At 40.1% G+C, this 23728-nt stretch overlaps 1 protein-coding gene across 4 annotated transcripts in view; it reads left to right on the forward strand.

The window, feature by feature from the left end:
• Positions 1 to 23728, forward strand: part of PDZ-GEF (PDZ domain-containing guanine nucleotide exchange factor) — a 483761-nt gene that overhangs the window by 101490 nt on the left and 358543 nt on the right. For 2 of the 4 annotated variants that reach the window (XM_083131068.1, XM_083131077.1), the window contains exon 1: positions 6606 to 6625. The exons of 1 other annotated variant lie outside the window; for it this stretch is intronic. The gene's annotated coding sequence lies outside the window, so the exon portion shown is untranslated. Of the gene's footprint in view, positions 1 to 6605; positions 6626 to 22727; positions 22747 to 23728 lie in introns of those variants that run through there. One more of the 4 variants, XM_083131070.1, reaches the window with a different exon arrangement.

The raw sequence follows: 23728 nt of genomic DNA on the forward strand, positions 1-23728 counted from the left end.
AATAGGTTTTATTTTTGTTCATCTATTACAGTTTCAGTGTAAAATGGCTATTACAAATGCTGTATCTGAAACTTGGAATAAATAAATAAAAAGATACAGTAAATACATTTTCGAGCCCAACTTCGCGACCCACCCACCCTTCGGGACTCAGCAGTGGGTCGCGGTCCATAGGTTGAGAAACGATGGTCTAGAGCAGGGGTTTCCAACTGGCGGCCCGCGGTCCGCATTCGGCCCGCGATGTCTATTTTTGCGGCCCGCGAAGCCAGTTTGCAAAATACATTAATTTTATGTATTTTTATTAAAATACGTTCTATTTATGGATTTCCTTAAACAACTGGCGTTTCTAACAGATATCACAGGTCATCTGAACGAACTGAACGTGAAACTGCAGGAAAGAAACCAGCTGATGTCAGATTTAATGGGAAATATAAATGGGTTTTGTAATAAACTGAAGATTTTCAACGTTGCTTTGGAGAGGAATAACCTGGTCCATTTTCCAAGCTGTTGGCGGCTAGCAGAAAATGAAGAAATATTGGACTTTTCTGAATTCAGTGCAAATATTAAAGAAATAATGGATGAGTGTGATTCCAGATTTAAAGATTTTGAAGAACTTAAAAGCAGCATCCAGCTATTTAGCAATCCTCTTGGCGTTAAAATCGAAGAATAAGAAGCTTCTCTCCAACTTGAATTGTGTGATTTGCAAGGCGATGTGTTCCTTCAAACTAGGCAAGAAAAGGGGCCAGAGTTTTTCAAATACCTTCAAAGGGACGCTTTCCAAACCTTCGTAGTTTTGGGCAAAGAATGACATCGATGTTCGGCAGCACATACACGTGTGAAAGTGTTTTTTCTTCAATGAAGTTCATCAAGAACCGCTACAGAAGTCGACTGGTAGATTCTTCACTGCTTCACCTTCTGAGACTTTCAAATACAGAAATTGAAGTGGGCATTCCAACTTTAATAAAAGAAGCAGATCGGCCTCAATTTTCACATTGAACACTTACTATGAAGGATTCTTATTTGTATGGTGTGTTTTTCATTTCTTTCAATTCACCCATAAGTATTGGGTTTTTGTGAAATAAATTGTAATTATACAATTTTGATTTGTGATTCCATTGTTTTTATTGCCTCATTTTAGAAATTTAGGTCATGCGAATGTACTACATTTTCAGTTCAGTACTTACAATTTTTGTAATTTTTAATCCCCGCCCCCCCCCCACAAAAAAAATGCGGCCCGCCAATCAACTGCTGGATATAATTTCGGCCCTCGGACCTTTTGAAGTTGGAAACCACTGGTCTAGAGGAGTGTGTGCAATGGCATAGTGGTTTCTGACAGGTAGAAACTAAATTTACAGCATTCAATTTGTTTCAAGACGAGGCCTCCCCGATAGCGCAGTGGTAGCGACGTCGCCTTGTAATCAAAGGGTCCCGGGTTCAATACCCGGTGGAGGCACATAGTGGTTCGGATCCCACTTTAGACTGTAGGTCCAGTCCCGATTAGACTTACTGTGCATAAAGTGGACTTAAAACACAAAGTCAATCAATCAATTTCAAGACGATTCTCTAAGCCCGTGGAGGTTCAATCGATTGGACGTCTGACTGCTATGCGGGGAGACCCGAGTTCGATTCCCGGGTGGATGATCTCGGGTTTCAGATGATATCCTCATATGAGCGGTTTTATGGCTCCTTCAACCTTTCATCAACCCTGAGGGGTATGTATAAGGTGATCAGATCTATAATGTTTAGGGCTGTTCCTCTACCCCCGCTAATTGCACATTCCTCGTATGGTGCAGTGCACAGTGAAGAGCTTCAAGCAGTAAAATCACTCTGGATTTATCTTGAGACAAGGGAATGGGATGTGCGGTAAGTGAAGATACCAACCAACATCCTCCAAAAAGCAGCATGGTGTCTGCGGTGAAAGCCTTTGGCCTTGAGGCTCTCCAGCCGTTGTGGGCGTCCAGACTGTTCACCTGGAGGAGATGCGATTGGGTTTCCCCAACCAGCATCACGACCGAGGAGCAAGGGACCATCTTCGTTTCTCCATGCTCCCATGAACAGTGGTCGCTGCAAAGCTTACAAGCATGTGCACACTTGAACACCAGGACTGGTTTCTACACATGTGTTTTTTTGTGATAACAAATTATTTTGCTAATATGCAAATGATGAACAGTTATTCGAAAATTAAAAGATTATTTTGCTAATATGCAAGTGATGAACAGTTATTCCAAAATCATTAATTGCTCCATGAAGTCATCTGAAACAGTTCAGAGGTCTCTAATATTAAATATAAGAAATTAATGTGTTTTTTAAAAGAAAAAAACAATGGATGATCAAGTCTGAGATGATGGCAAGACAAGCCCGAGCTATCATCATTGTGAGGCGCCCTCTATACACAATTTCAGTAATAACTGTTAGGCCACCTTAAATGCGATGCTAAGTTGTATTTATTTATACATTTCTTGGCACATTACAAATAACTCACTAGTTTCAAGACCCTTGTGTAGATGGATGTCCGTGGCTGTCGACCTTGTGCCCCCCTAAATCCAAGCCTGTGTCAAAGCGATAAGATTAAAGAGATGAAAATTCACCTCTGTTGCCAGAACGTTTATTCTGGCACAGTTCCCGCCACGAAGTGTCACGTGACTGCTTCCATCCACTAAGAGGAGCGCTGGAGGCGGCACGTGTTTATTCTTTGCGTACCAGATCTAGCCGTTCCCTTTGCGAGGGAAATTTGAACGCTTGGCTGCCATATTCGCAGCGGAAGACAACCGACACACATGGAGCAGTTATTTCAGAGAGGGAGAGGAAAAGAATCTGCCCTCCAAGGGCTCGAATTGCTCACTGCTGTTATTTCCTTGCCCTTTCGAAGTGCGGTCGCCGTGTTCGAACAAAATGTACGTTTGGCAACAACCCGCAAACGACAGACCACGTAGTGGCGGGAACTGTACCAGAATAAAACTTCTGGCCTATAGTGAGAGGAAATCAACATGAATTCACACCCTGTCTCTGTATACTGGGTGCGGAATTTTCTTTCTACTCTTCCTCTGAGAAAACAGTTTCTTCGCTTCTCTCTTTTATTTATTTCTGTCTTTCATGTTTATAACCGCATTTCCTGTCTCTTAATGTGTCCACTTTTCGCTTGCGTAGGCCTTCCTTCCTCACTGGTATCTCTGCGCCCTGAAACTTCATTTTACGCTCGCGGACATTTAATTTACTTTGGAGCACAAGCTCTTCGGCCTCACGTTTCCTGGCCACGGGTTTCCCGAAACAGATTTTATCAAGAGCTTCCATGAAAGCAGTGGCTTCAAGGCTCACGTTGCCAATAACCACGCACTTTCCTGAGGGCGCGGGTCTCGGTTGGCGCGTCCAGGGTTCCACTCCCTGGAGAGATACCGGCGAAGTATCTTCATGTTGGGTTCGATTAGATTCTGGTCGTTAGCAGAACAGTATCTAGACATTTCATATTAGATATAATGGGGAGTTACCAGTTTGCACAAAATAAAGAAGCACGACAACACTCTCTGCTTGTGTTTGAATCGACACAACAAGAAATATAATTGGACATAAACATAACATACCATCCCAGAGAAGGTAGTTGCTAATTCTAATCGCTTTGTAATCAAGGGCTCTCGATTCGATCCCCGGTGGAGGCCCTGGTAAATACTAGTCTTAAAGCGACACAGGAGGTCCACACAACATTTTGTTCAACGTCTATAACCCCAGTGGTGTTAGAAATCATCAGCAATTTAGCACCAAGCACTGGGATTAAACATTGAACAAAATATGGTTTGAACTTCCTTGGATCGTTATGCATTTACACTTTTTTGTTTTGTTTTTTTATTGTGGTTCGTATCTCACTTGAAACTGTAAGCCCAGTACCGGTTAACGTAGCTAAGCATAAAGTAGGCTTGAAAGGAAATGTTTGCGTTAAATGAATGGGCTTGAAATTTTGTAAAACCATCTTAGATTCAATTTAAAGGATTTTTTTTTTAAAAAAATTATCCGTTGTAATTATATTCTAACCTTTATTTTTTTAAACTGATATGTACTTCTCAAATCTTTTTTAAAAAAAATTGATTCCCGTTGTAAATACCATCCACGTGTATGGAGTTGCCTTTATCCTTTTTAAAGGATGGATTACGAAATTCTTTGGGACGCGTTCCACGGGTGTAGGCATAGGACTTTTTTTCTGAGCATTATTTAATCAATTTTATCTAATCCTCATTCAAGCTCATTGCCGAGGTTAGCTTAAAGACACAAAAAAGCTACGTAACTAAAAATAATACACGTAAATGATCCTTGTCCCCAGATGGTAATTGTGTAATGTTAACTGGAGCTAATTTACTTTTTGAAAAATCAACTTTGTTAAGACAAGCTCGTCGCGATTAGCCAGAAGTGACACAAACGCGACGTAAAATAACCTAATTCAATAAATCAATTATTATTATGATAAGTGCAACTATGCTTTAGGCCACAGTGCGTGATAGAAAAGCTCGGGATGTCTGTTTGTACGCGAGACGTGTTAAATGTAATTATGGTCACTATCGACTACTGAGTTTTTAATGGAAAGATAATATCGAGTATTTAGTCGAACGACTAATTCGACTAATATTAGCAGAACGACTAATTCGGCTAATATGAACAGAACGAGTATTCGACTAATATTCGTCGTCGCCTTGTAATGAAGGGATCCTAGGTTCGATACCGGGTGGATCCCACTTTAAACTTTAGATCCAGTCCGAATTAGCCTATATGTGTATAAAGTGGACTTAAAACAAGAATTCAAATTCGACTTATATTATCAGAACTAGTAATTCGACTAATATTAACAGAATATTTGTCTTATATGAATTTGAATTTAAAATTTTGGGTGCGTCAGCACAGGCTATTTTGCACCAGTCACATTATACGGGGTCCAGCCCCTTATCGTTACACATAACTCTAACGTAACGTTGCATAACTAAAATCATAAAATATTAAAATCTTCTGACTTTCGTTAAAAGCTCAGGCTGTAAAGGAGCACTCAGTACGAATAAGGACAAAACACAGGACAACACAAAAATTTTTTACTGGCCATGGGGCCAGTCGCCAGAGCCTCGTTAGTCTGCAGTCCAGTCCAGGGTGTACTACGTGGAAGTGAGGTTGACTATTGGGTGCACTACGTGGAAGGAGCACCCCTTACACCCCTGGTCTTATATGAGAAGAACAACTAATTCGACTAATATAGTCAAACCGATTCGACCAATATTAGTCAAACAACGATTCGACTACAACAATCAACCTTCTAATTCGACTACTATCAGTAGAATGATTATCGATGCATATTAGGTATTATCCATCGATAGTTCTTTGATGATTTTAATAATCGACTATCCCTAGCTGAAGGTCAGAGGAATTCATGCTATCATTGTCGTAGGAAAATTCCTGGCAAGAGAGGCGAGCCCCCTGCCGAGAGAAATGCTCAACTTTCTCCGGCCGTGCCCCACTTCCTCCCAAGTAAGGAAGCGCCGAGCAGGAACAAGGTTGGCCCCAGACGTTTTTACAAGCGATGGACCCGTCTGCTCGCTGGCCGTCTACGCCTTCCCGAACACGATCTGCGTAACGCGTCGGACCTTTGCACAGACAATCTGCACATTACTTTATTGTATACAGGCTGTTTTGTGGGTTGTAATATGGCACGGACATGATGACCGTACTTTTAAGGTATACGAGGTTGTGTCCCCGTGGGAGTACACAACATGGGATGGTTTTTTGTCCTGCTGCAAGGAATGATGAGTCAGGAGTGTCAATCAACAAGGTATCAAATCCATACATTCACAAAATTGAACCAGGATAGTTTTCCCAGCTATTGGCCTATTAGGGGGGGGGGGCACGGATTTTAAAAATGGAAATATTTTATTCAACGGTTCAATGCTGGTCTCACACTTAATCCTTGTCAGATATCTGGTTTTATAAGTTGTGAAAGGAAAACGGATATATACAAAATATATAATTCGAAAGAAAGAACCAAAGGCTTTCCCTATATATTGCAACAATCCATGGAAGTTCATAGGGGTCTGATGGCTGAGGTTCTACACATTCACGGTTACGGTCATTGTGGAGGCGATTTGTGATTAGCGCCACTCTTCGACCATGTTTACTATCCATGTACTCATCTTATTAGAGGCTGGGTGAACCCCTGAACCAGTGAATGTGCCCGGCATAGTCGGAGGTTGTTTGTACAGACACCGACAATAATAAAGGGGCACCTAGATCCTGAACCACTCGCATCCTTGCAAGGCGTTATGTGTGTTGCCTAACTCTACGGCGATAAGTGGATTTTAATAGCAAATTTTCAATAGAAACTTATAATTCACAGTAGAATTAGGCAACACGCATGACGCTTTGCAGGGAAGCGGGTATTTCACGATCTAGGTGTCTCATTCTTTTTTGCTGGTGCCTGTACATACATATACATGACATACCATATATCTGTCGCTCTGTGTTTTTGCTGTTGTCTAAATATTCGCAACAGTTTAATAGGCTTAGGTAGTCACGAAAGTTATACTAATGCATGATTTCTTGTTTTGCAGTGAAGGTGCGTATGCAGTAGAGTTTGGTGAATCTGTGATTATCTACAGGGTTACACGTAAGTGATTGCACACTTTCAGTTCGAGTAATTAGGATAAGAATAATATCGCTAACCATGAACCATGCCATTTCATATCTGTCTGCCGCCCGTCATCTTCGTGTTGGGCATTTAAAACTTTGTTGCTGGAAAATGTTTGACTTAATATAACCCCTAAAACACAGTACTTTGCTGAAAAATATTGTGAACGTTTTAGAGCTAACATGAGGCTCCAGCCCTTGAAGATGTAATGTTGGCTCTTGGAACCGCCGAACCATCTCCAGAGCTTGATCATTTTTAGACATTTCATCCTCTGAGAATTAGAGTGAAATCCCATAATCTTCTATAGAACTCACCTGATCATCATAAGTTGAAGATGAAAATGAAACCCCAGAATCTTCCCTAGAACACATTTGGTCATCTTCAGACATTATTGCCTCTGAAGATGAGAATGAAATCTCAGAATCTTCTTTACAAACTCACCTGGTCAGTTTAAGACATTTCAGCCTCTGAAGATGAGAATGAAATCTCAGAATCTTCTTTACAACTCACCTGGTCATTTTAAGACATTTCAGCGTCTCTAGATGAGAATGAAATCTCAGAATCTTCTTTACAACTCACCTGGTCATTTTAAGATATTTCAGCCTCTGAAGATGAGAATGAAATCTCAGAATCTTCTTTACACCTCACCTTTCATTTTAAGACATTTCCGTCTCTGAAGATGAGAATGAAATCTCAGAATCTTCTTTACACCTCACCTGGTCATTTTAAGACATCAGTCTCTGAAGATGAGAATGAAATCTCAGAATCTTCTTTACAACTCACCTGGTCATTTTAAGACATTTCAGCCTCTAAAGATGAGAATGAAATCTCAGAATCTGCTCTAGATCGGTACTTTCAAGTTAAATTTTTCAATCTTTGACACTGACAAAATTGACACAAACATATCTGAATTGTACTTTGTTGGGTTAAACACGACGATGAGTGTGAATGATGATGTGATGAAATGGATGATGGGACAAACACCACATGTGGTTTCTCCAAGGTTTGAATTTAGGACCTCTGGCTTCCTAGAGCATGACCATGAGAATCAGTGTTAGGGACATTGCTTGTCCGTCCAGGAGTACGAGCTCATGACTAGATGAAATTGTTACAATTCTAGTTTTTAAGATACAATTTCTCTAAAATTCATTATTCATTTATATTGTTAAATGTCACGTAATATAAATTTCCTATTAAAGAATGAATTTGAAAACACCTCTGCTGTGATTCTATATTTAGTACATTGTAGCGATAAAATGGTCCACTTTGGAATCGGGAAATCGATGGACCCGATATTCATTTCTGCGACGTCCAACCACACTGCACCTCCGGGTACCCTTTTAGTGGCAAATGTTTTCAATTTAACCAACCGTCTCCAGGCAAAATCCAATTTGACAAACGTCCATTCAATTTCGATTATCCCTCTGGTGTCAATGAAAATAGTGAAATTTGTGAATAGTTCTTGGATGTAAAATACGTTGAGTATAGAAACGGTGTTTTGGAATTAGTTCGTTGTGGTGCCACGTGAGAGAACACATGCAGCTACATTTTTCATCACTGAATAATTTCAGTTTCTGTACATACATACTTAGACTCTACTGTTAGAGGATCATTTTGTTCAAGTCTATTTTTTCCTTGAGATACGTAGGTGAAGACTGTGAAACAAAATGAATCAAAGAGATTTTCATTTTGATCTGGTGGCAGATTCTGAACTCATATCAAGTAATCTCCAGTCTCGTTTTAAAAGAGAGACCAGAACGACACGCAGCCCGCTACTTTCAATCTTACCACCTGAGTTCCCGTGTTCGAGTTCTGGCCTGGACAGACGGTGTTCTCTGTGAGTATCTCTTCATCAATTTCATCCAATCATTACTCATCCTCGTCGTCGCAATTATCCAAAAGGAACAAAATATTTGCGCTAAATGACAAAAATACACTGAACTCCACCAAGACATGTCGAGACGAGTCCGAGAAGGAGACGAGCATGTGTAAAATTGTGACGAGAAAACTTAGGGAGCTTTGAGACTGAAGCGACAAGCAGCACGGGCCTCATCCAGTCTGTAGAAAAGCATTCTCTGCGTGTTCACAACCAACAGCTACAAAGTATTGAGAAAACCGTACAGGAGTCCTTGCAACTTGTGTCACGCCGGTACTAAACAGTTGATTTTTGTCTGAAGGTTCGTTTCCAACTGGAACGTGTCGGTTGTAGCTTGTCGCTTCGGTCTGAATGCTGCCCGAGACACTTGATCTCATTCGAGACAACGATAAACTATGTTGTATGATATTTGAAAATTTAAATAATCCAAAATATTTACCTATTTGTTGATAATGATGGGAGTGATGAACCATCGCAGCGTGGTTTCAGACATGCAGGATGAAATTCCACATTTTTTCAAGGGTTCGTAGCATCGAAACGAAGTGTCAAACGGAAAAACGTTATTCAGGAATTATTTCCCTTTAATGATGATATGATTGTGAATGTTTGGAATGCTAATTTTTTTCGAAAGTCGCGACTTCTCTTTTGGCGTAGTGGTAACGATCAGGGAGGGGCCGAACCGAGTGGTTAGCACATCGCGCTGTGACGCCAAGGATCCCGGGTTCAAATCCCGCTCGGGCTTGGTTGTTTGTGAATGTCCATTCATCAATTTCATCACTCATCCCCATCTTCGCAAATTACACTGATAAACAATGAAATACTCCTTTAAATAAAACTAAGTGATCTTTATGTATTCAGATGTGCTGATAACGAATATCGCATCCGTTTTCCTGTATCACCTAAAGTTTTTGCAGAACACCCACATTTTATAGTTTTATGGTTTCAGGTCTCCGTACCCTGCTCCGCATACGGCTTAACGTTTGGTTCCTAGCAAATGGATAAGAACCTTTTAGTAACCTTGTGTGTTTATGACTGGCACTTAATATTTCGTGGAGAAAACATCTGGTAGTAGAGTAATTTCCTGTTTCTCTGATAAAATTTGTTCTTTTGTGGGTTAGTCGAGTCTTTAACTTCCTTTCCGATAACTTTGCGAGTAGCCGTATTTTATGTTTGTGTATGTTCATAAAATTGTGAATGTAATATTGTGTATAGTGAAGTGTAAGTTGTATTTTAACAAAACGATGAGAGCATTCATAATTGTTTTTTAAAGAAATATATTATAACTCAATTAATGAGTTCGCCATGTCACACAAATGTGTGAATAACCCGAACTTGTTTTGTTATGTTTGCGGGGAATTTACTCCGAAGTCACAGAGAAATACTATCGCTCCTATAGTGAAAAAAGCATACGAGTTGTATTTTGGAAGTAAAGTAGACGAGGGAAAAAGCTGGGCACCAAGTAAAATTTGTTGTAATTGTTCGCGAACTTTACGTGGTTGGCTTAATGGCACTCACAAATCAATGCCCTTCGGAAACCCTGTAATATGGACAGAACAGGAAGATCATACTACGGATTGTTACTTCTGTTTAACAAACATAGTGGGATATAGTTCAAAATCAAAACATTCTATATTTTATCCTGATGTTCCTTCAGCCAAAAAACCTATGAGTCATGATTTTATACCAATTCCTAAACCTCCTAAAGAATAGACAGTGGATGAAACAGAACCAAGCAGTGCTTCTCCAGATGACGAACCTGGACTCTCATATTCAAACACCGATCCAAATTTTCCTGATCCAAATATACCTCACTTTATTTTCCAGTCCGAACTAAATGATCTAGTCAGAGACCTCAACCTTTCTGAAGTTCAAGTGGAATTATTACGTTCTCGTCTCCGAGGGTGGAATTTATTACAAGATGGTGTTGAGGTGTCATATCGGAAACGCCAACAATCACTGACACATTTTTTTCTGTTAGTAATGAGTTAACTTACTGCAATGATGTAGAAGGCCTTCTGCAAGAACTTGGAAGGAGTCACAACCCAAACATGTGGAGACTATTTTTAGATTCATCTAAGAATAGTTTAAAAGTAGTATTATTGCATAATGGGAATATATACCCATCAGTACCCCTTGCCTATTCTTCCACCAAGAAGGAAACATGAAAATATGGATACAATATTAAAAGTGATAAATTATGAAAAATATGGTTGGCAGATATGCGGAGACCTCAAAATGATTGGTATACTGTTATGCATGCAGTCTGGGTTTACAAAATGTTGTTGCTTTCTTTGCGAATGGGACAGCCGGGCAAAATATAAACATTACAACATTGTGGATTGACCCATACGGAAAAACTTAATTCCTGGAGAGAAGAGTGTTAGGCATCACCATCTACTTGTTATCAGCGCATGGGGTGCAATATGTCCTTGAAAATTCACTTTTTACATTCGCACTTGGACTTTTTCCCCTCTAACTTGGGCGCGGTTAGTGACAAATGCGGCGAGAGATTTCACCACGATATTTATGTCATGGAGAAACGATATGCAGGAAAATCGGTACAGAACATGTTAGCAGACTACTGTTGGAACCTCAAGGAAGAGGTTTCTGGTGGCAGTTACAGACGACAGAGTTCAAGAAAGAAATTTTGAAAATGTGAGTAAAAATGTGTTTTTTTTTTTCCTTTTTTGCATGAAATTTCTTAATTGAACAGTCAAAATCGGTCCTATATATGTATTTTTAATTTTTTTATATTTCATAGTTATTCACTTCAATATTTAAATCTTATTTCATGAGTAAACAAACAAAAATAATTTCAAATTTCGATGAATTATTACAAAGGGAATTAAATTTTTATTAAAAACAAAATATGAAAATCCAAAGAAAACAATAGGTGATACAGCATTTCTACTTTCAGATTTGGATTCAGCGGGGTCGAATTATAAATAATCACCTATTTTCGTTCAAAGGAGCAAAAAAAAGTTTAAATTTGTTCATCAGTGTTAGCCAAGAGGCACAAAACGCGAAGTAAAATAAACTAAATCAATCAATCAAAAGAGAGGGGCGGGTTACGTATATTTTTTTGGTAGCCAGGGTAGTCCTCATTTTGCCAGCTTTCCTGTCTTTGACGTTCTACTTTTTAGAAATACTAGGCCAATGGGGGGTTATGACCCCCCTCCCTTGGGCACGCCACTGGAACTGTACGTCCAGTCTCAATTCGCCTATCTGTGCATAAAATGGACTCATAACAAACTCAAACTCGAGACGAAACCTAGATTTGACCTTGAGACCGAGACTGCTGTTTATAATTTGAGCACTTTACTCGTCTTAGCTCATTCCGCCTTGACTCATTCTTCTTCGAGTTTAAATTAAGAACCAACGATACTTGAATCGTTCCTTCCAAACCATCCATCCTTAGTGGAACAGAACAGTCCGTGGACTCCCAACGCCCAAATACAGACAGACCATCGTTCCACCGAGTGGATACATCATATTGACCAAAGCGAATCGCAAGCGCGAAGGTATTCCACTGAAAACTGTCTTCTGTTCTCCCAGAGCTGTACTTAACTCTGATTTATATTTCGGTTCGCTTTGCATGAAGGATTTTTTTCGACGCAGCACGTTTCGAGCCATCTGATTTATTAGCCGCCGTTCGTGCCGCCTTTTCAATCCAAAACAAATTTCTCATGTTTTCCTGAGTTTTCCGTTATTGTCAGTTTGCAAACGTTTCGCGGTGGGCGCAGGTAAAACTTGATAAGCTGCATGTTGAAATCCCAGACATGAGTCGAAAGAATGCTCGAGGAATGTACAGAAACGCTTTTGCAAATTCCACTGTGCTTCTTCAATGGTTGCTGACCATTATCGCTAGAATGATGTTAAGCTCTTGAACGTTTCGTCACGAGAACACTAAAAACTGAATTCCGTTGCAGTGTGTATGGCCAGGTATAGGCGATCCCAATTTAAAAGTTCACTATGGGGGCTTAATAGGCTTTTACTATTTATAATACTACTACCCAAATAAGAAAGAGTGTTTTTGTCAGAAAGGAAAGTCGTTAATATTTGAAGAGAAAAGAATGAATATGCACCAAGTATACAGAATGTAATGTCGTCATTTTCTCTTTTCTCTTACAATCCAGATCATCTGGTAAAAACATATTTGGTTTTGGAGGCTAAAAATAACAGGATGCAGGCTGTTGGAATCACCTATAGAATAATTCAAACTTCAAACGGTACCTTTAGTCAATAAATGAAAATAGGAAAGTAAGTTCCCTAGGAACAGCCTTCTTGAAGAAGAGAAAATAATTTAAAACAATAAAGCCGGAGGACATTAGAAAATATTGAACTTTGTTCCCAAGAATGTACTTTAAAATCCGCAAAATGTTTTAGCTACCAGAGGCCATTTTGCAGTAGCCTTTCCGCACCCAAATAAGTTTACATGGGATGATTTTTAGAATTATTTATACCAGAGCAAGAATGGCACATAGTGAGTGAGTGAGACGAAGAAATAATGCTAGAGGAAGAGACAGGGAAGCAGATGAATAAAGAGGGAGAGAAGCCTAAGGATCAAAAGAAAATGAAAGAAGAATAATAAGAAATAAAAAGAGGGGGACAAAGTAAAGGGAAAAAAGGTAGTAAGAACGGGAAAAACGTCAAAAGAATAAGAGAAATATAAAACATGGAAAGATAAAGAACGAGATATAGAAAGGTGGAAAGAAAAGGGGAGAAAGAAGAAGGAGATAGAAAGTAAGTAAGGAGATTGAAGAGGAGAGAGCGATAAAAATGGGAAAGAAAGATACACGAGAAAGGGAAAGATAGAGGCAGGGGGGGAAATGGACTGAAGATACAGAGGGAGAAGGAGGTACAAAACGAGCAAAGGAAAGAAAGTCAGAGTTGGAACATAGAAAAGTGGAAGGGATAAAAAGATGGCGAGAAATTGGGAAGAGGGATAAAGGAGATTAATATTATCATCGTAACTGAGCTCCATCCACCCTTGACGTCACTATTCCCTGCGGTAGTCGGTCGTTTGAAGCTACTGACAACCACGAAAGAAGAGACGACCGAGATCCACGAGATTTGCTTGAAAAATTTGCGTACACCCCGCATGCATTTCGCATCTCAAGACGGATCCGCTTTCCTTTCACGCTGACGGTACGTGTGCTCTATCTATCGCGTGCGCGTCGTTGAAATTCGGGTCTCCTATATGGAGCAATGGAATGTGGGAACTTCCGGTCTGCATTCTCAAGCGACGACCCTCCCTCCCCCTCCTGGAGCACTTCCACCACTTAAAAGTGATGCCCTCTTTGCCTTCCATCATCCACGCATTTATCTACCCTTCGTGGAACGGTTCTTACGTGCTTTTATTCAACCTTATCGTCTGCTCTTTCTGCTCCTGTCAGCGCTGTGGAGGACGAGAAAATGGGGTTTGGTGGATGACAAGCGAGTCACCCTCCGGTTAGGTGTCATTGTTGGTTGCTATCAATCATTAGGATTCTTGTGAAGACGCTCTTTCCCCTCGGCTTTTGTTCTTATCTTTCTCCTTCCTCTTTTGTTTTCTTCCTTAATCTGGATGGAATTACGAAATCCGACATGGGAGCAGAGGGGTTGGAATGTATTTAGCGAGATAATAGCTACAGAACTGCGTAAGAGGGAAGATTTGGTTTGATTGTTGTGTTTCACAATGCAAGGAAAAGCTATTTCTGTGGATATCCCTCCCTTTTCTTTCCATGTTAGTTGTCACTTACTTCCCTTGTACGAAAACGGACTTGTACAGAGGGCTTTGAGTTCTTAAGAGACCCGTAGCGAGGGGTAGGCAAGGGGGAGGGGGGGGGGCTGAAGCTTAGGACGCAATTTTCATTATCATATATCAATCGGGGATTATAAATATTTTGTAAATTTTACTTAGAATAATGTGTAATACATAGTTTATAACGACGTTATTTTTTCAAGTTGAATCATTTGAAATTACAGTTGTTTCTTATGAGAACATACTGCATACTGTATAAATCATGGACATCCGGAAGAGGGGGATGCGCCCCCCTGGAAAATGAATGTCCACCTGAAAAGTATATATTTCACACAAAATTTCATTTCAGCCACAGTAATTTATATTAATTATCATCAGGGCGTTGATGTAACATGATAATTTCAGAGTGAAGCAGTGTTTTTTGGGGGTTGCATCACTATTGTGTGGAGAAATATGTCTCCTTTGCCCTCCGTGGAAAATAATTACCTTGCTTACCCCCTCCCTGGAAAAAAATCCTGTGGACGTCCATGGTATTATTTGTTTTAAATATTATTCTTAACCTTTTTTTTTTATTTTACTTGTAGGCTTATATTCTGGTAAAACACTGCTGAAATTTTCTGTTCCAGAATAGTACGCTTTTAAAGATGTTCTTCAGACACTAAGTCATATCTGAAATTTCCTTGAATATGCTAAACTTATTTCTTTATAAAACCAGAAATGCAAATTACGAATCTTTAAATATAACCTGTGTTACTTTTTAATGAGCTTTTCATTGTTTCCCCATTTCCAAATTTGTAGAATGCAAATAGCACAAACCATGGTATAAGGAGAAAATTTAGAAGGACCCATACAAGATGTCGGTGCTTGCTAGTTGGGGGAGGGGGGACAAACCACAAGCAGCCTAGGGCTGGTTGTTGTTACACCCCAGGTGTATCCGTGACTACTCAGATACCAGCTCTTTGATTAGTTGGGTAATCTAATGTCACGTATTCCTACCACATTGTAAAGAGACAACTGGATAAATGACGGTCCAAGGCCGTCATTTTCCGCTGCCATTCATCTACCCTAAGAATGAATCTATTGGTCATAGCTCGTATGTACTAGTTATTGTGCCACTCGAACGAGACCCATGTAGCGGCTGCAATCACACTGCTTGCCGGCGAAATACTCTGACAAGTATTAACCGCCATGGGATAGTTAACTTAATTAATGTAATTGTAATTAGTTTTAAAAATTTATTTATGGTGTACGCAACTTTGATTTATAATCTTTATCTATCTTTATGCAAGATAAAAATTTCAAATTTAAATTTAAAAAACGGTTGCGTCTGGTTTCTGTAATTTAACAGGGAGACTTCTAAGTGTTAACGGTTCATTCTTATTCCTTGTACAGTTGGAAGTATTGCCGTTCGTTTTGATTTTAATTGTTGAATTTCAAATTGCTTCTCTTTATGTTTAATTCATTTTACATTCCCTTTCTACTTCGTGGGTTAGTCGCGAAGATGAAGATAAATGATGAAATATATTCGACAGATTCAAAGACACATCTATGTCTTACTTGGAATTCGAACCTGTTTTGCAGCACGTTACGTTAACCACTTCGTCACAGAGATCAGCACATTGTTTAAAAAAAATGGGCAGGCTGATGAACACTTTACCTATCTTAGTAGCCAGGTTTGCTACCTCAACATCCTGATCGCAAAAGGCTCATAGTGGTCAAACATAATCAACTGACACTGCAGTGTTTTGGACAACACCGACCCCTGTATCCCTCCCTCGCCAAGTCGATCCGAACAAGGCATAGGATCGGAAGGGATAAAAGGAAATCCGAGCGTGTGCTCTCAACAATGAAAAGGGATAACAGCAAATACGGTTGTGCGCTGTCAACAATGAAAGTAGATACCTCGAAATAGGAACGGAAACTGGAAGGATTGCCGAGAGCTCTGCTGGTTGGAGGGGGACAGCGTAGAAACTATTCTCCATCCACGGTAAGAACAAAGTTAATTTAAACAAAACCACTTGACTTTTGAGAAATACTTCCTTTCCTATGTTTTAGTTCTGATGTTACTCTTTCCATGAATCTATTGGTCGTAGCTCGTATGTAGTTATTGTGCCACTCGAACGAGACCCATGTAGCGGCTGGAAGCACGCCGCTTGCCGGCGAAATACTCTGACATGTAAATTAGTGGGTAGCTAATCAACAAGGTAGAAACGTTTCTGGTTTCATTTAGTTCTTCGCTTTGTTCCCTCCCATATGAAGAGAAAGGAAGGAAAACGAAGGAAAGAGAACAAGCGAGATAAAAATAAGGTCTCCGTAAAAGCAGTCCATGGTATTCAGTAAGTACTAACTAAAAATGTACAGATACTCTACTGGGAAGTGTTGCACAAATACTAAAGACCATTAATAAATATTAATCATAAAGATAACGATGAGAAAACAGTTGGGGTTTAACGAATTGCTTAAGGATGTTTCTTGGTTGGTTGGTTGATTTGTTGTTTTAAGTCCACTTTATGCACAGTAAGGCTAATTGGGACCTGACCTACAGTTTAAAGTGGGATCCGCACCACTATGTGCCTCCACCGGGTATCGAACCCGGGACCCCTTGATTACAAGGCGACGACGTTAAGAATGTTCTTAAGCGAGCCTTTTAGGTTCATTATTGCTTGTATATGCGAGCCAAGTTACCTTAATATTTACAATAATCTACCGTTAAAATTTAACAGTGTGCTTGTTCATATACGGGACGAACTGGTTTCTTTTCGGGATCGCATGCGCATTCATATCGTCACCTTTCTGTTCTGTGCCTAGAATGAGAAATAAAGATGGCGTTGCAATTTAATAGACACACACTCACACATGTTTATATGTGTTTGTGTATAGTACAACAATGAGACGTGGGGAAAAACATTCAAGTATAAATTTGAATAATTTACCTTGCGTAAAGTTAGATATTGATTATAAGTCTAGTCGGATGAGAAGAAATTGACGATCTTACACCATAATTTCTCGAATCAACTTTTTACATTGTGTGTGTGTTTGTAAGTAGTCGTAAAAGCACAACATACTCTGATTTACGTAGAGCTGTTAGCGAAAAATGCAGGCTCGACCAGGACTCGAACCCGGGTCTCTGGCATTCCGTGCCATTGCTCTACCACTAAGTTACCGAGCCGGCCTGGCTTCGCTTGATTTTTCGCTTTCGCTGTTTTACCTGTGTGGAATCGGCTCTGCCAAACGCATTTTTCGCTAACAGTTCTACGTAGTATATCTCCTGTGTGTGCCTAATTTAATGAAATACTCTGATTTTTTTTTCTGAACTCATTTAAAGAAATAATAAGGCAAAGATTGACCAGGTAAATTTATGTATTACGTTTTAATCGGGTGTCAAGAGTCTTATTGTGATTCTGTTAGCGTTGACTTTCCTAAGTATTTTTTTTTCACCAATGTTCAATAAGGGTTAACCCCTTCTTTCCTTGCACACAACATGGAAATATTAACAAACATTTTCTCTGGCTACTCGGGTTCAATTATAGCTTTGGCCACATTCGGATGTGGTTTCCAAGTCGCTGAAACTTCTGGATTTAAACTGCAGGAAGACGACAGTACTTATTGAAAAGCTACAAACTATTTTCTACTTTAGCCACTAATTTGGAGAATTCACTAACATTTTCCAACATTCATATGATCATTTCCATGGATACGTCTCGAGGACTGTTCAGACAGTGCACTTTTTGTCGATAAAGAGCTATTCCGTCGAGTTTGCTTAAGTTCCCTTTATGCACAGATAGGCTAATCGGGACTGGACCTAAAGTGGAATCCGAACCAACATCGAGGCAAGGGTCCCTGGACTACAAGGCGATGACGTTAACACTACTCCTTCGAGGGGAGGGACAATTATTGCTTTCTCCCGCCTACTGAAATTCGTAGATAAACCGGGTACTTCGGTGACGAGGTTTGAAATTCGCTCACTCGTACATTTCACATTTTTGTAAATAATTCGAATTGGTGATTTTTTTATGGGATTTTATCTTCTGTCTGCAACACTGTTAGGACCTGTTCCGATGAGCGTATCTGTGCGTAAAGTGAGGTAAAAGACCCTTGTGGCAACCAACTCGATCATCTTCGGAGAACGGTTTGGGGAGAACCAACTTTTTTCTCAACGGAGCCCAAGAATTGGTTTGCGTGTCCTCGGTGAGGCGTTGATTGGGTTCGGCGGAAGAACTCGGTCTTCTTCTTCTTCTTCCGTTGCCGTGACCAAGAAGAACCGATTGGAACTGGCGCACCTTCAGGCCATCTTGCGTCGCGTCATGAACGGAATGCCGTGACGTCACATTCCTGCGTCCGGGGTCACAGGGTGAGGAGAACGCACAGCGTGAGGTCATGCACCGCCTTTGCTATCCGAACCTCAAGGCTGCGCGAATTATGCTTTGATATTCCATCGTCCCCGCTTGCAGATCACGTCCGGAACGTTAAACCGAATCACTGCAGCATGTGTCACCTTCGCCATTGAACAGAGAGAAGGGTCTTACTCAACGCACAATACTCTAGCAACCTTCGTGTTCTGACGTCAGAATAGAATGCTTTTATTGTTAGGTTTAGTTCTCATAGCATAAACAATACATTTGCAGTGTATTTGTGCTAAGAGACCTAAACCTAACCTAACAACGAAGGCATTCCGCTCTGACGTCGGAATACGAATGTTGCTAGAGTCTTGTGCGATAAGTGAGAGAAAAAAAATTGTTTTGAGCTTCCGCGGAGGTGCCAAGATCACAAAACAACCGAAGCGGACACAAAATAACGACCAAACATGACGCTTTTCAGTTGATAGGTGCCCAAAATGTGTTAAGAATCAAATTTACGGTTGCTATGCCAACGCTCTTTGTTCGGGCACCTACTGGTCGTACATATTTCATATCTCATACACGTTTCATGTTTCGGAAAGGCCCACAAATTTTGATCCCCAGAAGGAAGGTTCCCGTCGCGTTCTGTGTGCTTGCATCCGTTATGCTGAACCATTTGCCCCGTCAGTTCGAACAAAAATTATCCGAGTCCAGAAAACAGCGGCGATGGGACTCGATGCGCTGACCACACATTATCCAACGAAAAGTTGGCCCTCAAATGGCTGTTGAGCCACGGAGTTTGGTTTAGACTTGGCTATTACATGTGTGAAAGGATGTGCTGAAGATATAAAAATAAAAGTCCACACTCACACTGGTATCTAGTCTTTCTGAGCTGTAGTCATGTTTATCGTATCTCGACACTGTGGAAACTTGGTGTTTCTTCGATACGTCTCTCAAGTTATCAAATCGGTGTTTCAACTGACATTTTTAAAAGATTTTTAACCCAGAAATTTCTGACCCCTGTGGTATGTGTATAGCACAGGTGATAGTCTAATATATACAGCCCAAGGATGAATAAGGATAGCAAGCCCCTTCTTTCAATAATCGGGATCAGAACTACAACTTTCGAGATTTGTCGATCCGAGACCAAGACTTACTCTTCTCTGACCTCGTCTCGTTACAGGCTTTTGTAAACTTGAATGCTAGTTTATGTCCTTAAATAAAAAGTGCTTTACTATTCGACCTTATTTAGATATAGAAGCGGATGCCTTATCATTAATAGATAGGTTTTATGCGTTGTTTGAAGCTATTTTAAAATTAAAACTAATCAGTTGCAAAGCAAAATAAACAATTATCAGTCCAGTCGTTCCAAAGTTAGTCCGCTGCTACTTTTGTCGGGAACATGAGACGTTTTCATCACTCATCAGGGCTTGCTGAGTAGAAAAGAAAACACAACATTATTTTCAATGTTAAAACACAGTTTTATAATCGCTTATATTTCCTAATCACTTACCAATAAAACACTAGAACATTCAATACTAACGTTGGGCAATTCCCTCACATATAGCGAAAGTTAAAGTACATAATTAATTGTTTACTTTCAACTTATCGGCAAGAAGAAAACTCGAAAACCCAAAATCTGTACTTGAATTCTCCCCGTTTCCAAGTTCTTATTGATTCTTCACCTTCACCTGTTTTTCAAACTCAGTCCGTCGTCAGGTGAGAAACATTCAGGTGGGTTCACTTCCTCTGCTGAGATGAGAAAGTGACGTCAACACGAACAGATTATGACGATTTATAAACATATATACAAGTTTCAAACACAAGTGCATCAATCTAACTATAGTTATCTGTGACAACTTGCACATTATTTGAAGTAACAAACATTTTATAAATCTTAACTTCTTACAAATATAAAACCTTAAACTCTCAGGTTCGTTACAAATTTTAAAGTAAAATGAGCAATTTTAAAGTAAAACTAACAATTTTAAAGTAAAACGAGCAATTTTAAGTAAAACGAGCAATTGTAAAGTAAGACGAGCAATTTTGAAGTAAGATGAACAATTTTAATGTAAAATGAACAATCGCGTTTTTTTTAGACGAGAACGAGACACTTTCTAAATCGAGATCAGACAACGTCCTCGTTCACGAGACGAGGCTGTTCCAACTCTCGTGCCGTTTCGCTACTATCCATCCCTATGCAGAGAATGTAAATCTCGGAAATATAGGAATTAAATAACTCAGTAGTTAAAAAAAATTATATAAGGTAATAAGATTTAACTTCAACTTCCATTACAAAGCGAATACTTATTGAGCCAAATTTCACATATCGCATCCAATAGCATGCTTCGTTTGTGTACTTGGTTGGTTAATGAATGGAATGGAGAACGCATAGCGGTCCTAATCATGGTTTTCTGATGTCTCATCCGGTCATTGTGTGCCTCGAGTCTTGTTTTTTCGTTGCCTGGAGGGAGGAACTGGACTGGCTTCGTTTTCTGGAGCAATTAACCGTTCCTTTGAATGGCACGGTTACGGATGGGGGAAAGAATGGAAAGTTACGGTAAAGATGTTTCGTAAGAACTTCTGTTTGTTAACTTATTGCGTACGTTCTGGTTTCACTCGTTTACGAGATACTCCAATCCCCCAAGGGGGTAAATGAAACGGAGCCATGCGGTGAGAAAGATCTGTACTTTTGGTTTCTAAGTCCATTTAACACATTAGTACACCCTGCATTTTGCAGACCAATGAGGTTCTGGCGTCTTTGGAGCTCGTGCTGTGTCCAGTCCACCTTATCACCATTCATCCCCATCGTCGCGATTAGCCAAAAGTGAAAAAACCCGACGTAAAATAATCTAAATCGATAAATCAAGTATACTTAACGTTCAGATGGGAATTGGGCCTACTATCAGTGGCGGCGATTGGGTTTAAAAGCTGGGGGGCAAGGTGCAAAAACGGGGAAAGTTTAGCATAGTGCGGGAGCAAAAGTTGCAAAAAGTTGGGGGCAACTGCCCCCCCCCCTATCGCCGCCACTGCCGACTACAGTAGTAATCCCGTCCAATCCGAGCCATTGAAATGTGCAATGATTTAATGTAGTGTCCAAGACGTCAAGTCTTGGACACTAAGTACATAAGGCACACATTAGACGGAAGCATTTCATTTAACATTTTTGCTATTATAAGTGCTTTGTAAATGCTTCCAAAAGTATTTTAGCAGACACTACTTTACACGGAAGCATTTCATGTAATATTTCGGTTAGCTTTTGCGATTACGATGTATAATATATACAGCACGAGAGGTACCATCTATGGTAGTGCACGATGTTTACAATTGAAGCAACTAAAATAATCTTCCATACCTTATACGTTACTGTATACTGTACTGTATATGTTATAAAGTATGTATTTAAGCAGTGCCATTGCTTTGTACCTAAAAACGTTTATACAGGAAACGTTATTCCTCTTGGTGGAATAGTTATCGACTTTTAAAAATTTGAAGTGATACGTTGTTTACATCTCACTCGGCCGCCATTAGATCTGCACTCGTGACCTAGGGCTCGCTTCTGATTGGTTATGTCTCAATCGGGCCTAATTCTCGTCTCGATTGTTTAAGCGGTAGTCTCAATCTTTGTTGCCAGACCCAAAACTGAAAAAGCTGTTGCTACTTGAATAATATCGTACAGGCATTCTTACCTGCATACATGCGAGAACGTTAATTGCATGCCATAAATCGTGGATAACTGAAATTTAGCGGTCACATAGTTCGGTACAACCCCGCTCCAAGCTCAGCGTGCCAAGAACGCTTGTGTTGCAATTTTTTTCGTTCTTGAAATAAGAAATGAAGTCTCATTGTCACGTGCATCTCGACTTCCGCCGTTTCTCAAACAATAACAGGACATAAAACATTGTTCCTGGAGCGAGTGAGCTCATTGTGTATGTTAATGTGCGTACGCGTAGAGAAAGGACCAACGATAATAAGTGCCCCGAGCGTTTGTTCCGGAGTTCCCGCGGAATCTCGCGAGCGATTCCGATGAACTCTGGAGTTTTCAGTTCGGTAAGAGTGCGTCGCGTGACGGATCCACTTCTCCAATCGCCTTCGGTTCGAGCCACGGCCTTACGTGTCGTAATTATGGGAGGACACGGTTCAGGTATGTAGTGTGTTCGGCTAATTGGCAAGGTGTCGCCATCAGCACTTAAAAGGTACCGGCGTTAAACAATAAACAGTTGCTCGATAACAAATCGTTTATGGTTGGCAACAGCGAACGGTTCTTTTAAATTGTTTATTATGTGTGTGTGTGTGTGTGAGTGTTGTGCTTGTGATTCAAGAATGTTTGGTACTTCCACGTTGTTCATTGAACTTTTGTTAGGTTACGTCCTTCTTGTCACTTTTAGATATGAACATCGACAGGGATGCTTGAATTGATTCATTTTTTGTGTGTTTTAAGTCCACTTGATGCACAGCTAGGCCAATCGGGACCGGACGTACAGTTTAAAATGGGATCCGAACGGCTGTGCAATGTGCCTCCACCGAGTATCGAAGCCGGGACCCTTTGATTACAAGGTTAAGGCGTTAACACTGCGCTATCGGAGAGGCGCGACAATGATGAGTGATGATTGCATGGAATTGATGAAGGGACACTCACAAAGATCTTCCATGCTCAGGCCGGGATTCGAACCCGTGAACTTTGGTGTCGAGATTGAGAGTAGACCACTTAATGTATCTTTTTATTTTCATTTTTTAGTTAACTACAAGTAAAATACAACAATAAGTCTGTTTATGTACATGTATTCTGGACTTTACACACACACTCATATATATATATATATATATATATATATATATATATATATATATATATATATATATATATGTGTGTGTGTGTGTGTGTGTGTGTGTGTGTGTGTGTGTGTGTGTGTGTGTGTGTGTATATATATATATATATATATATACACACACACACACACACACACAGGGTGACATTTTAATGGCGTCCACGGACCACGGAAACGTGCAGAGGACATCTATTTTGTCAACTGGTCAGTGTGTCACAGACGAGTATCAGAAGGACGAAGTGTATAGACTAAATTGTAAATGCCAACTTGGCAACGAGATTTGAAAATATTTGATAT

The sequence above is a fragment of the Lepisma saccharinum genome, chromosome 11, assembly GCF_977018435.1.
Source record: "Lepisma saccharinum chromosome 11, izLepSacc3.1, whole genome shotgun sequence".
In the NCBI taxonomy this organism is placed as follows: Eukaryota; Metazoa; Arthropoda; class Insecta; order Zygentoma; family Lepismatidae; genus Lepisma; species Lepisma saccharinum.